Here is a 17,196-nt window from a genome sequence, read left to right as displayed (position 1 = left end):
AATATGCTGAAGGATACTCAAAGAAGACATTAAAGGATCCTTCAAAGAAAATGAAAACAGGGGTACCTGGGTGGACCAGTGGTTCAGCATCTGCCTTTGGTTCAGGGCGTGATCCCAGGGTCCTGGGATAGAGTCCTGCATCGGGCTCCCTACAGGGAGCCTGCTTCTCCCTCTACCTATGTAACTGCCTCTCTCTCTGTGTCTCTCATGAATCAATAAATATTTTTTTTTAAAAGAAAATGAAAACAAAATATATTCTTTATAAATTGGGAGATCAGAACCGAAACCATAAAGAAAGAAGAACAAAAGAGCATCTTCCTTCATTTTGTCCTATGCAATATACTTACAACATATAGACTGGACTAAAAATCATTAAAATGTTAAATTTAAACTTTTGTGCATAAAACATACATATATAAAATATATGTGTGTGTATGAGACAGACTAAAGCAGGATGACTGACATTTTCAATATTTCAACATTTTCTAAACATTTGTAATGAATTTAACAACATAATATTTGCAAAAATCTTTAAACAGCAGAAATCTTTAAACTAGTGTGTTTAGTGTGTTTTCTGTTTTACTAGGCAGCTCTTTCTAAATGTGCAATTAATATGCTATTTGTATATAGCTGAATACATTATTGTGAATCCTCTCAACTAGGTACTTCATACACAACGATAAAGGCTATAAGTCCCACTCAGACACTTAAAAAAAAAATGTTTGTTCCTTCCTATATTTATCTATGGGTTCTCTTTTTCACCTGCAATATCCCCTGTGCTCTGACTGATATTTCAGCCTCACACTATTTAAAATTGCACTTTAGCAAAGGGTCAAATTTGGGAAAATTAAAAGTTGAGTAATAGTCACCTGAAGTAGTATTTCCCTTCAAAAAAATTTATGAAATTTTTATTATTGCAACTTAAACTCTTTAAATGTATGTTTCTGAATTTTTATGTAACTTTTAAGAGAGGAAAAAAGAACACATTGTTCAGATTTGGGACATGATATCACTATAGAATTACTGTAAGAAATCTGACAAAAAAAAAAAAAGAGGCTTAAATCTGAAGGTATCTCTCAAGGGAAATATATCTGAAAGAAGTTAGGCCATGACAGTATTAGCAAATTTTTGCCATTTACTGTGTTCTACTTAGCTATCCACACATTCTACATTCTTGACTCATTTTACCTTTATTTTGGAAATACAGACATGCAAACAAAGATGAGTTTGTAAATTCCTCAAATAAGTCACAAATTTAACAAATGTTGGAAATCGGATTAACATCTAACCTCTAACGTATATATACTGTAATAGTCGCCTTTCAATGGGAATATGGTCACCAAGCCTATATATAGTATTATCCAAGTTGAAGATAATACTATCTTCCTATTTCTTCATTCTCCCTACCGCCACTCTTCCCAATCCCTGTTTTCCTGTTTTTATTTTGTCTTTCCAATTCACTGTAGGTCGAACAGCAATTAAAACTGTAGTGCAGAGTTATAATCTTCTGATTTCTGCTTTTAGAGTAACTAGAACTGTGAAAGTTTCCACTCTAATGAATACTTTAGTACAAGTCATAATGAAATGGAAAATAAAAGTCCTGTAAAGATACTGATTTCTCCCAATGAACATAAATTGTGGCAGGAAATAACGGGACATTGTCATTGTCTATATTGTCAATATCTAAATGGGGAGGAGTGTTTAAGTAAAAACAAGGCCAGTCTTTGTTATGTCTTCCACATGGCAAATTGCCATTACTTTTAGGTTTTGAAGTTCAGACAGGTAACAACCTGCTCTCCATTTAGGTAATTTAGTCCTTGTAAAAGGAAGATTGGCAGAAAGGGAAGAAAGTGAAGTACTCTGTTTATCCAAAGAAAAATAGATCCTGGGCATTAAGTGCACAATCTTCTATCATGTTATCCTGACAAGACACTTTTCTTTATACATAGAAAGAATCATTTACAGGACAAAGGGTAATTGAGATATTGACCTTAACCACTCCTTGATCTTAGAAACCTGTCCACTTGGTATACAATGCCAAGGCAGCTGTTGCTACTTTATCGTCCTTCCAAAAAAAAAAAAAAAAAAAAAAAAAGTCCCTTCAAATTGTCAGAGATTGAATGTCTACACAATATAACATTTTTAAATACATACTTAAATTCTGAACTAGCAATGATGACTGGCTTTTAACACATTTAGCAGATGTTGGAAATGAAGTAAAAGCAACATGGGGTTGCTACTTATGAAAAAGTTTCTTAAATCATTATCAAGTGATCTCTGATTCTTTTACTGTTTTTTTTTTTTATCATAAGGTAACAAAGGAGTGCAATTCTAGCATCATGTGGAAGTCCTTAAGAATAATTTAAAGATTGTTAGCCACTATAATACCACCATATAAAATTTTGTTTGCAACCCTGGATTAAAAGAAAAACATTCTATGGTATTTAAAATAGATTGCTCCCTCATTAAGTATATATTAGCTTAGAAAGAACAAAAACATACGAATTTATTATTTAAATATTAGACATGTGTCCATTTCTAAAAGACATGGATTTAAATTTGAGTTAATAGCTTGAGAGCATTCTTTAAAAAATCAGAAAAGAAAGCTATTTATAACAAAGATAGCATTCTAAGACCTTAATTATTTATGCAATATTTACAAGAAGATCAAATAAACTGTGTGTGTGTATCTATGTTTCGGTGGGTCTGGGAAAAGTCATTAATATAACTGTGGTTGTGGCTAATAAAATGGCAAAGGAAAACTATTGATTGAGCATTTACACCATGTGCTAAGAACTTGAATGGAATTTAATGTAGTTTGTTTATCCCTATTAAATCCTCACAGAAGACCAATGGGGGACTGCTTATTACCTGACTTTTATTAATAAGAAAATTGAGTCTGAAATATTAAATATATTTTCACACTTCACAGATCACTGAAATTGAAAACAAGAGACTCTCACTTGTAAGCCTATATTTCTTCTCTGGTCATGTATTATTGTTTAAGTTATAGATCTTTCATACCACTACTTAAGTCATATTCCTACATCATTTTTTCACTGGTCCAAATATTTGAGATAATATACTGTTAAGAAAACTGATGAAATTGTATTTCAATCCCACCATTTCCCTTACTGTAAAATGGAAGTAATTATCCATAACCTGCCAATATCATATGTCTCTTTAACAAGAACTATGATAACAGTTTGAGAAAGTGTATTTTACAAATTCTAAAATGATAGAAAGTGCAAGATATCATATGTAAATTGTTTCTATTCATATGTTGTAATATTTGAAATTATTTTTATTCCTTAACAGAATTACACAAATGCAATGTTGTGTGACTTGTGTTCCTGATTCATATTCATTCAAATCTTCTATGAGTAAGACATTACTTACAACAGAATAATAATAAATAAAAGGTATAAAGGATAAAATGGCTATTTGGTATTATCAACAAATATTAAACATTTTGAATGTATTATTTAGAATATATATCTTTAACTTACATTCCAATATGGCAAAATCAGCATAAAGATGATGGTTTTTTTTCTGCCTTTTCCCAGTATATGAGTATTTTTAGGCATGATATTTCTCTTTACTATTAGACTTCTATGTTATTGGATATAAGGAAAGGAGTTTTATTTATTTATTTTTAGTTTATTTTTTATTTATTTGAGAGAGAGAGTGGGGGAGAGCAGAGGGAAAGAGACTCCAAAGCCAACTCCATGCTGAGAGCAGAGCCTGAGACAAGGCTCAATCTCACAATTCTGAGATCATGACCTGAACTGAAACTAGAGTCCATCACTCAACTGACTCCACCACCCAGGCACCCCTCATGAAGGTGCATTTTAAATCTTACTTTTGCAAAGGATAAAACTCAAAAGTGTTTTGTTGATAGTATTTCTTACTCTACAAAGCCAAGTAGCATATTTCAGATAGCATATGAATTTTTGGCATCCCAGCTTCACACACAGCTTGTGACTTGTACTTCATTAGCCCAATATATTTTGAATATTTATGATTTATATTTTCTTTCTTCTCAGTTTTTGACTTATGTCCTGAAAAGTTGGTAACCATGTAATAATAATAATAATAATAATAATAATAATAATAAAATGAATGGGGTTGTTTTGGGTTGCTTTATATCCATTATTTTAGGGGGAGGGGAACTATGTGTAATCAGATGATGAAGATTATTCTGTTGTGACTATATTTTATACCTGCTTAAATCTGAGTCAATTTCTATGTTTAGAGATTAAAAAAAATTAATGGAGAGATGTTGGTGAAATTCTGATAGGAGATAATGGCTTATAGCTGATGGAACTAGTATGGCTGTGTATTTTGGTGTAGACCTTTATGTGGAGGGCCACAAGTGATAAAATTTTGCAAACTGTCAGAAATAAATTCATCCTTCCTATCTCTCCATAGAAGTTATCAATGTTTGAGTTCTAAGAATACTTAGAAGTTTTTGTAACATTAGTAAAAATAGGCTGTGCATGAACTGTGCATGAATGCTAATATGCTAATAATGGACATCAGCAACAAGGAGGCTTCCAAAATAACTTTGTCACCAGTAGACACAAATAAGTAGAGTCAAAATGGGTGAGGGGGGGGGGGGAAGAAAGCAAACATTAAAGTGACACGGTTTGTTTTGGTTTGATTTTGTTTTTGAGCATCCATGAGATATTTCATTGGGAACTCTCATAAGAATGGAAAGAACACAATGAAGGATGTGTAATTCTCAGCAATAAAGTTCCAGAGGCCACCATAATTTGGGCACAAAAAGGGCAGGACATATGGCCTGGGTTTGTAGTCATAAGCTTGGGCATTCTAGCTAAAATTGCAATAATAGTATTTGCAATGATAAAAGAAATTATTGAGGCACTATTCCTAGTATTCAACATACACTTCCTGTTTTCCATCCTGACATTAATCATGTGATAGATATTACTATCACTGTTTTACAGATGAAAAATTTGAAATTCAAAGATGTTAAATAACTTTTCCAAGGTAACATAGCAAATGGATGGTAGTCAAGATTAAAATCAGTTGCTCTTACTCTAAACATCCTTTCAGTCAGCATTGCTCTAAAATTTGGACTCAATTGGTGCATTTTAACACAAGAAAAGAACTTGTTTTATACATCAGTAAATACAGACTAAAACTGACAAGATGGAGTCTGAAACTGAAATAAAGTAGAATATGAAAATAATATTTATATATATCCTCTATCATTAGAAACTATGTTCGATCAACTAAATTTAAAAAAAAAGATTTTCACTTGTAGCTGTAATCAGTTTATATTTTGTTGTCCAGAACTATATCATACTCCTACTTACAAAGGAAAAGATGTATGTGAAATGCACTTTATTCCATGTAGCCACATTGGGAACTAGTACTCTCTCCTATATATTTAGTGCAAATGAAAAGTGGCAGGGGAGAGATATATGATAGATAGATAGATAGATAGATAGATAGATAGATAGATAGATAGATAGATGATAGATAGATAGATAGATAGATAGATAGATAGATAGATACTGATAGATTCAGGAGCTATGGAGTATGACTACTTAATTAAAGTATAGAGTTAAAAATAAATCAATAGATTAAGCAAAAAAAGTCATTATTTTTCTCTTATTAAGTTGCACATTTTCTATTTTTGTTGTTGCTATTGTTTGCTTTTTAGTTAAATTGTTGCTTGCTTGTTTAGATTATTCACTATTGGCTGAAGTTTAAGGACTAGTATTTCATATATTGTTGAGGAGAAGATGAATTGGTACAAGCATTGTCAATAAGGGAATTTGACAGTGTATGTCAAAAGCATAATTTATTCTGCATGGAATACAATTTCCATGGGGATAGAAACCCTGGCAGTATTGTGGCAGTGATCTGAGATGAATGCCAGCTCTTAATACAGACATACACTAAATATTGTTAGAATGAATTAGCTAAATACCCCTAATTCCAGTAATTGTGATACTAGGAAAGCATTTTAAAGAATAAAGCAGCTTAAAAAAAAAAGAATAAAGCAGCTTTGCATAAAATATATGTAAAAGAGTGCTAAATTTGACCTCTCCAAAACTAAAAATGGAAACAATATAAATGTCTTAAAATACCAGAATGACTAAATTATATTTCCTTTATACAACGGGATAGTAGACATTTATTAAAAACAGTAATAATTATGAATATAGGGAAATGCTCATGATAAATGAAATAGCAGTTGCCAAATATTATACATAATAGGAGAATAAAGTGATAACAGCACACCATTTTACTGTTAATATAAAGCAAATGTCTATTGGGTGTTAAATAATATTCTCAAATTAATTTCAGACATCTTCAAGCCTATGAGGTCACTATTACTATTAAAATGTTAATTAATTATTTTTTGTCTCACATCAGCCCTATGAGATCAATACTATTTAATTCTCCTGGAAACTGGACCACAGGAAGCTTAATGACCTTGCTCTAGAATGCACATTAAAGTCTGGCAAAGAGGGTTTGAAGCCAGGGAATCAAGCTCCTGAGCCATTCATCTTAAACCTTCTATTCTATGCCTGAAGCCATATGCATTATAACATATTTGAATTTCATTTTGTGTGCCCAATTATAATATTTATTTATTTTCTTATAGTGAACACAATCAGAAAGCTTAAATAAAGAGGAAATGAAAAATTAAAAAAAAAGGAATAACGTAACATAAAGACATTTGGGGGAGAAGACGAATAAATTGCACAACAGATTTCAAATGTCAAGGAATCAATACAATTACTAATATTAATACAGTCTGAGGCTGAGAGTGGTGAAGTATCGAGGGCATTCTCTCAAGGAGCTGAGGAGGAACATGAGAGGAGCTGTGGAGGACCATTGCTACTTTTGTGAGCTCTTATTCTATGGTTAATGTTTCAAGCTGTGATTTCCTTGACACTGTTTTTTTCCTTTCCATAGCCCAATAAAGAGCAGCTGACAAGATCAGAACTTAATAATTTATGTTTGATTTTAATGTAATTTTAAAAATAAAGTATGTAATTCATTCAAGGGTAAAAATATTTAAAATGCCCTGGTATATAAAAATAGAGAAAATGTTGAGAAATATATTTATTATGTTCACTGAAACTTTATTTAAATGTTGCCACATCAGAATGCAAAAATATTTGATTGGATGTCCTTAATGCCCTCTGGAGTCAATTTTTAAAAATCAAATTAAATGTTCTTTATATTTTATATTTCCCTGAGTTGTCATTATATTACACTAAAATTTAATTTATAAAGATACTTTGTATATAAATATAGACGAATTTTCTATAAAATGTTGCATATTAAAAATTAGGAATCTAAATAACATTTATGAATGTTTCTATTAAAAACAGATTCATTTTCAATACTGATATTTTTCAGAGTCATTTTGCAACCCAACTCAGTGTTTTGTTAATATTACATTCTTATTTAGAAATCAAATTTCAACAAAGTATACTGTATTTGGCAATAAAATACTTATGATTAAAAAAATCAGTTGCTCTGAAATTGGGATATTATTTGTATTTATTTCAGTTGTCACAGATACACCTTATTAGAGATTCTTTCCAAATGAAATACATGGAACTGTCTTTACGTTTCATAATAATTTAAGTGACAGGGACACCTGGGTGGCTCAGTGGTTGAGTGTTTGCCTATGGCTCAGGGCATGATCCTAGAGTCCCAGGATCGAGTGCAGCATCGGGCTCCCTGCATGGAGCCTGCTTCTCTCCCTGCCTGTGTCTCTGCCTCTCTCTCTGTGTGTCTCTCATGAATAAATAAATAAAATCTTTAAAATAAATACATACATACATACATAATTTAAATGACAGTAAAAAGCAAAATCCTCTTAATCTGTAACTTAAATAATGTCTCAGAGTTTACATTGGATGTAACAGAAAGGCAAGGTATTTCAGCACTGAGAGGCATTTCCAGGCTTCATATATGTACATAAATTTTATATATAATAATTATTCAGATATTAACACACACATATATGAGTGACAGAACTAAACCTGAAAATATATCTCTCTATAAATTTTACATCTATTTATCTATTATCTATGTAGATAGATAAATATATATATATATTCGTCAAAGTCTTTTAAAGTCCCTGAAAATGTTATAGTTATTTCTACTCCTCCAGTGCAATGAACAGGAAGAAAAGCCATTCTCAGCTATTAGGTGGTTGAAAAGAGCACTTTGTTCAAATCTCAGTGGGGGAATGTGAAATTCTTTAATATCTAAGTTTGTAACAGCAAAGCAGCTTCAAATCTTCACAACAGTAACTGAGAACACAGAAGTTGAGTGTCTTTGTACTCTAAAATTATCAATAACAATATAAGAAAGATTTAAAATTAAAGGAGGAATTCTTACTCTATTGAGACAGAGAATAACCTAGAATCAACATAATAAGAAAATAAATAGGCCTTTGAAAGAAAAAAAAAGTGACGTTTTTCCTGATGCTATGTAGAGTTCATGTTAGAGAATTTGCATTGTGATCACAATTTTTTTAGTTTAAATTTTGCTGCAAACAGTCATATGACAAAATAAGTTAATACATAGGTTAATACAACAGTACTCCTTTATTCATTCATTACTTAAAATGTATTTAGTTGTTTACAGGATGTTACAATAGTAAAAATTCCTTTTTTGGAATACTCTTATAATTTGCACTTAGTGAATAAGTGCAAGTACCAATCTTCTTGATCTTGGGACATCTTTACAATTTAAAAAATATTAGAAATTAAAAATTAAGATATTTCAAAATACTTTCTTATCAATTTATTTCATAATAATAATTACAATAAGACTCCATTATATATTAATGCATTTGATTGAAAACAATATTATCCAAAATAAGTAATGAGAAGGATAGCATTACTTTTCACCTTAATAGAAAAGAGCTGAACTCTCATTTCTATTCCTGCATTCAATCTCTTATAGTAAGTTTTTCTGCTCAAAGAATATAAAGAAAAGTTGGCCTTACACAAAAATGATGTTGGAAAATATTAGAAGTATTTTAATAATCTTTCTTCAGATAATTGTGGCTGTTTTTGATACTATATTCCAACTTGACAAGTGGTAGCTTCTTAAAGACCAATATCATGTAGAATCTGAATCCATATCAATAAATCTTTTATACTTTAGTATTGTAAAATTCATTAGCTTATCTTTGAATGGATATTTTACTTATGTATGATTTTGTATCATATTGTTCAATGAATTATACAGATCTTCCCAATATTGACACATTTTATTTTTCATATTAAAAAGAAATTATAATTGTTAATATCTCCATCCTCATCAGAAAACCTCAGTGTTGGAAAGCAAGTTTTGGCAATTCTAATAGTTGCTTGAAACTGACATCTTTTTTTTTTTTTTTTTTTTTTTTACTGTGTGTAATGATGAAGAAAGATGACAATTGGTAGGTATAGTTTGGTGATAAGAAACCAGAAGTGTTATTCACTATTGCTTTTGCATCAACAGTATAAGGTTCATACAATTATTCCAAGATAAAAACGACAACTCAAAAAGGGTTATTCAGCACTTTGTATATTTCAATACTACTTGTGTGTTTTTTTTTTCCATAAACATTTCCATAAACTATCTTCTATGATGGTTAAGTGCACTTATTTTGGACTAATACAGGTAAATACTTATAACCACATCTGTATATTAGTGCATTTGTAAGTCAAAAGTACATCCTGAAAATAAGATGTTAATTCAGTCTCATGTTTTCAGCTAAATCATTAATTTGAAGATTTACTCTATAGTTTAAAGATATACTGACATGCCTTTTTTTTACTTTTCATTTAGCAGGCATTCACCAATGTCAACTGCACAAAGCCTTTTCAATTTCTTAGTCATCATGGACCCTTATCCAACCAATGAAATATCAAAATTTACCAAGCAGGAGGCTATGACTTTTTCAAATGACTTTCAGCTCAATATGAGACCATGTTTACCTTTAAAATATTCAGGATTTTTTTCTTTAAACTCAGAGTTATTAAAAATAATAAACTCAGAGTTATTGGTTTCAAAATGAAGCCACATTTTTACTGACACATACTACTATTTAAAATGTCTGTGGTATACAAAACAATGAGTCAAATGATTAACATAAAGCTGAGAGAAAGATGGTCTTTGTCATATTTTCCTTTCTTAGTTACAGCTGACCCAGTTTATTTGGACTAGTTTCCTTGTTCATGAGTCAGAGTACTCACTGAAATGTCAAATTCATCTTTTTCAGCAGCTATAATCATAGATGATGAAGCTGTGGGTTGAGACAACATGTTGACTCTTCCTTTTTTAGGCCAACATTCTAGCATTAACCATAAGAAAAATATATTGTAAACAAATTTTATTTTATTTCGGAGACAAAATATTTTTATTCTAAAATACATTTCAAATGAAATTTAAGCATTTGGAAAGGTTTTTAGGTAACATTTTGAAAAAGACAAATTCAAAACAGGAATCTGAAATGTGCTTAGTCATGTTTCCACATATTTACATTTACATGGTTACTCAACTATTTTGAGAAATTTCTAGCAACTTGCGATCTGCATTCTTTGTCTCGCCTTTTTCTAATAATATTTTACTCTTTCTATATTGTCTTATTTTTGAATGATTGAGATATTTTGGTGTTATTTTGCCTTCCTTCTGATTCATTTATTGTTTGTTCTATTGTAGTTTAGATATTCGAAAAGAATCACTGGACCTTTTTCCCTCACTGGACTTTCTAGCATATACTCACAAAAGGCTTTTATTTAAACCAAAGTGATGGTTGTGGCAAGAGGAAGAGAGTGCAGGCAAGCACTGAAGACTAAGAAAAAGAACTGTAGAAGCTCTCAGGAAAGTGTAGGTTTGGGCAGATGTTACAGCTAGGTTCATTAAAGCAGTTAGGGCAGCAGCAAACCATTAGTAATGAAAGTGATCATCAGGGGATGTTTGGACCTTCAGTAGCAAATCATAGATAGATCCCAATGCCCTTATCTTGGCCAATAGTTAAAAACTGGACATCCAGACATCCTCACAGTTGAAAATAAGACTTTATCAGTCCATTTGTAAATAAACTCTCTATTTGCGTATGACTTGTTTAATTTGTTAATAGCTAACCTACTTTGTCCTTTCTATCTAATAGTATATAAACAATATCATCATTCTACTCTTGAAAAAATATTTTTCTTTTTTATTATAGCCTTATCCCCCATGTGTTTGGCACCATCACTGTTGTTTTTTTTTTTGTCATAGTAATTGCGATTTCATTTAATATAATATTTGGTTAACTATTTCTACAGTATATTTTCCATTCTATGATAGGTAAGCCATTTTCAAAAAATCAATTCTTCTTGAAATTATTCTTTTCTTCATTAAAAAAATTCTCCAGAAAATGCTGTTTTCACTCCAGTTTCTGTTGTTACAGTAAATTTTGTAAGTATTTCTAGAGAAATACGACAGAATAAGACCTTTTCTACTCGACTATAAGGTATATTTATTATCTTTATGAAGGTGTGGATATAAAAAAACATATCAGATATTTCTCCTATGCTTCTGATTTGTAAAGAAAAGCATTCATTTTATGCCTGATTAAACTGCCATTTAAAAATCAAAATTGTTTTCTACTTTTTTCCTACTTGTGAGTTTACTTAAACATCTACATTCATGCTTGAAACTTTTGAAATTCTAATTCATTATAATTCCCACCTTAATTTCCATTGTTATTCCAGGTTAATGTTTGATACAACATACTTTGTTTCATCAGTTATCTGCAAATACATCAAACTTGATTATATTTATTTACCTTAGTCAACTAGCCACTACTTGTATCTTCACACTGGTCATTTGTCAGATAATGGTATAACTAAAATCATTCAGAAATACTCATGTATAATCTTCTTTACATATAGATATGGTAAATAATTTAAAATATGATTTTTCAAGATTTGCCTTAGATTTAGTAAAACAAGTGGCCACAGATGTGTGTTATTTATGAAGTGCCAAAGCATTATAATAATCTTACTTTTATCCACATTATAAGCACATATCAATAAACTATGGAGCATAGTATTACCTGAAAACATTTCCGTTAGCTTGACATGGGCAGTAGGTGCTTTCATGTGAAAGCTTTCTCCTTTCTCTTAGGCAATTAAAAAAATAAATAAATGGTGGAACTGTCAGGGCATATCTTGGATGGTTTGAATAGACTTGAACATGAGATACTCTTCTAAATTTTGTGCTCAGATAAATTAAATGTCAATATTAATTTGAATAAAAAATTTAAAAATCAAAATCATTGTATGACCAAGATCATACAATGAGCAGTTGACTAGAACTCAGGGGAACAAAAACACAGGTTGGGCTGTAAATTAATCAAAAGGCTTATGTGACTCTAAAACGTGGAAACTAGAGAGGACCTCTCATAACATCTTTGTGAAATGTATGGGTGATGGTAGGGTAATAATAATCTAGCCTTAGTTCCTTTTAAAAATCATTGAACTCTACTAATCATAGGGCCTTTGAGCTTTTCTGGCTATAGGAATTCACTGACTAAGTAGAATATATTTAACAAATATTCACTATTTAACTATGAGCCAGATAAAATTTCATAATTAAAACTGAAGTATGTAAAATTATAAATTTATTTTTCTAAAACATTATCTCATGTTCTAATCTTCTGATTCCAGTAATGAAGTTAATCATTGAAATATATCAATGAATTGAATAATTTTTCATTCATATGTTGTTTTAGCCTAATAAATATAGGATTATATCTATCTTCTACATATTATTACCCTTGTAACTTCTAATTTCCGGGTGGCATAATGTCTTATGTAGTATCCAGATTTTGGTGGGGAATAAGTAATAGGAATTTACTTGGTCTATTCATTTGCAACTGTTTTCAGAAATACACTTTACCTCGTCTTGTTATTCATCATAAGCCCCTACCTTTGTTGCATTCTGATTAGAAGTGTTTATACTCATGAAACTTCTAGTCACCTAAGTAATTTAGATTATTTCAAGCACTAAAGTATTTTTCAGGCCCTCTTGATCATTATCAGATAGTTCTTTACAAATATTCAGATCAAAGGAGGGAATAATGCAAACTGAAATTGTCTCCAAAATTCTTTTGGGGTTGTTCCTAAGACACTTAGTTGGGGAGGGTTTCTTAAGCCTTATGCTTAAGTCTTATTCTGAAGTGCTTATTATTACCACCATTTCTGCATTAAAGCTAGTTTACCATTCTCATATAGTGGATTTCCTTATGGATTTCATTGAGTTTAACCCCATCAGAAAGGGGTTACACTATAGGTAATCTTTAACAAGATTGCAGAGTCTAGGAGGTGCAGTTATCCTCTATTCTTGTTCATACTTCTTTTCTATGGCCAAAATATTAAGCTTGGGGTCCTTCAAAGCTTAGTCTTTTATTTTTTAAATGGCAGACCCTGGAAAATTAATTCCTTCATGTTGAGGTTGTTATCTCTGCCTTAATTGTAAAAATCTAATTTGAAACACAAAGCTAATTTTTCTGTTGTCTCTCAATTCATGAAATCCTCCCTTTACCTCATATTTTGGAAATCAGTGACTGTTGCTGAACTAATTGCAGGAAGATGAAGGGGTGGGGATAGATTTTTGTTTTAGAGGTCCAAGTTTCATCTATTTTCATAATTAAAGTATTTTAATTTTAGGTACAATAAGTTATGTAATTAAGATAGGTATCTTGGATATCTGCAGTTGAGATAGGTATTCTGGATGACACTTTCAAGGAAGTTCACTTAATCCAACTTAATGAAATCTATATCTTTCCTATACTGGCAAAAACATTGGCAGCACATATTGAGGCAGCACATTTTTCTGGACCCGACTGTGCCAGTTTGAGTAGACATGGCATACATGAGAACTCTGGCCAAATTTCCTGGGATAGCTCCAGTAGAGCTGCTGGTGCTCCAGTGGAGCTACTGGTGACCCATCCTGCTCTCTCAGATGCAGTGAGGCAAAAGGTGGTCCAAATTTTATTATAGCATATTTCTAATTGCACAAATTTTCTTATTTTTTTCAACTTAGCATAACACATATGCAGAGAATTTTGTATATTTCAAGTGTACATATAAAAATCCAAGTGAGTAAATGAGTATTATCAAAAGCTGCCTGCATACCAAAGTTAACCACTATTATGATTTCCAAAATAGTAATCCAAATGCTCTTGTTTATGTCTGAGATTTATTTGAAATTTAATTTATGTTAAATTAATTATATTAATTAATTAATTAATTATTAATTAGGTAGTCCTTCAGATTTTTCTTCTTTAGCATTGAAAAATACTACAGAATTTACCAAAAAGAAGTTACCAGAACTACGTGAGTTTAGCAAGTTTGTAGGACACAAGGTTAATCTACAAAAATGCCTATGTATCCACCTTCATTCTTAAAAAGTATTTTTATGGAGTATATAATTCTGACAAACACATTTTTCAGTAGTATTCTGAACCAGTGGAGAGGATCCAAATAAACTACCAAGGCAGGAAGATATGCTTTATCATTGACAATATTTAGAAATGCCAGTGCATGATAATAATAAAAGGGAAAGCTGTCTCTACTCAGTTTCATTAGATATTTAAATTAAATACAAACAGTGAACCTACCTATTGCCTATGCTTGAGACAAAACTCCCTCTTGGGTGTTCCACTGGGTTTTCCATTATTACAAGGATATCATTCAATTTATTTCCAGCTTCCAAACTTTTTGCATAAATGTCAATTGCTATTCTTAATTATAAAGTATGATTATTTCTTCTATGAAGATAAAATAAATCATTTCCCCATATTACTGGATGCTTTATGGATCTCCCTATATATTTGTTTTTAATGTGTGTCAATTACATTTTATATTTTCATTTTTCTCAGGTTTTGTGAGGGTTTGAAAATGTACAATTGATGTATTTCATGACTTTTTCTAGGTGTTCTCATTTTTTTCTTTATTCTGGCCTACCTTCAATTTGCCAATTTTTCTTCACTTATTTAATCTGGTGTCAAATTTACACATGGAGTTTTCAGTTTTGATACTTATATTTTTCAATTGTAGAAGTTGAATATTTTTTCAGATCTGCCATATAGATTTTTCAGATCTTACCACTTCCTATTCCAACTGTAAATATTCAATCTAGTCTTTTGTTTCCTCTAACATTTAAATCTTAGTTATTTAAAAATATAAATCTGAAAATTTCTTTATAGATATCTTTTATGCTTTACTGTCTGTATATCTTCTTTTCCCATGCACATATACACACATAAACAAAACCCAAAATGATTACATTAAAAACTTTCTTTCAATATTTTGAGAGCATATCTATGGAGAAAGAAAATAATCAGTTCATTTTAACTAGAGAAAACAGAAAGCTATCTTCAGAGATTCAGAATTTAATATACAACTTTTTAACAACTCTTAAAAAACTATCAGTGTTTAATTTTAATAAACAAAATATTAGAAGAAGGTTGTGGTAGATGAAACAAACAAGATTAACTGTTTCATGGTGAACTTGGAAAAGGACTTATAATTAAAGAGAGGCATAATTTGCTGAAGAGTCTTGTTTTCTTCTTAAACTTTCCCTCATGTTTCTCTCTTCACGGGACACTGAAATAAAGTCTTTTTGCCAGGATGAAGACAGTAACCCTGAAAGTGAGACTACTCTGCTTTATGGTAGTTCTTGAGCTGCCAAGTTTCAAGGTGGTCAACTGGGACAATGAGACAAACTAAAAGTAATAATCAAGCTAATATACCAATACAGTTTTTCCTTGCACCTTACCCATTGTAATGTAAAAATATCATATGTCAATAATGCCTTTAATATATCTAACCTACCAAACAACACATCTTAACATAGCCTACCTTAAACATGCTCAGTAACTTGAATTGGCCTACAGTTGTACAAATTCCTCTAACATAAAACACATTTTATAATTAAAAATTCAATATCTCATGTAATATGTTGGATACTGTACTGAAAAAAAAAATGCAATGGTTATCAGTGTGTTGCTTTTTTATCCTTGTGATCACGTGGCTGGGTGGCAACTGCCACTGACCACCACCAGGAGAGAGGATCATACCATATATCAGGAGCCCAGGAAAAGAGCAAAATTAAAAATTCCAATTATGATTTCTATTGAATGTGAATCACTTTTGTACCATTGTAAAACTGAAAATTCAAAAATTGAATCATTATAAGTCTGTATTGCAATAGTGCAAGTAAATAAGCAAAGAGTTAAGAAAAGTGATAGCTCTTTAATTTCCATGTTTTCCCCATAGAATGACCAGGGCCAGTGAGATGATATGCAGTGCAGTTGAGAAAAACCGAGAACTGAAGAGAACTGAACAAAAGGCTACCACTGGGGATTTTTTTTTTTAAGCCTTGCAATGTAACTGAAATTTTCCTGCTTGTTTTCAGACTTTCCTAGAACTTGAGACCCCCTTTTCTTCTATTTCTATTTTTTTGGAATGGAAATGTCTATCCTATATGACTGTCCCAACAATATATTTTATAAGTATTTAGCTTGTTTTCTAATTTCACAAGTCCACAGATGATGACAAATTTTGTCCTTGGGTGGACCATTGTTAGATTCTTACCATAACTAATTTAGATGAATTTGAGTTGATTATATTTAGATAAGGTCTGAGATGTTGAGTTGACACTGAAATGGATTAATAATCATTTTAAGGATGTTGGGATGGGGTGAATTTGTTTTGCATATGGGAAAGATATTAATTTAAGGGAGGGCAGAGGGTGCACTGTTATGAGTTGAATTGTGCCCCCCAGAAAGATATATTGAAGTCCTCAGATTAAAATACACTCATGGAAAAAAAAAAATAAATAAATAAATAAATAAATAAATAAATAAATAAATAAATAAAATACACTCATGGTTAAGCAGAAAGATGTAATAATGACTCTACAAAATGATTTTTGTTCTAGGGACACCTGGATGGCTCAGTGATTTAGCACCTGCCTTTGCCTTAGGGCATGATCCTGGGGTCTCGGGATCGAGTCCTGCATCAGGTTCCCTGCATGGAGCCTGCTTCTCTCTCTGCCTGTGTCTCGGCCTCTCTCTCTCTCTCTCTCTCATGAATAAAGAAATAAAATCTTTAAAAACTATATTTTTGTTTTAAATTCAATATACTT

Source organism: Canis lupus, chromosome 17 (genome assembly GCF_048164855.1).
Source record: "Canis lupus baileyi chromosome 17, mCanLup2.hap1, whole genome shotgun sequence".
Classification (NCBI taxonomy): Eukaryota; Metazoa; Chordata; class Mammalia; order Carnivora; family Canidae; genus Canis; species Canis lupus.
The sequence above is the reverse complement of the archived record's forward strand: the minus strand, read 5'-3'. Positions refer to the sequence as shown.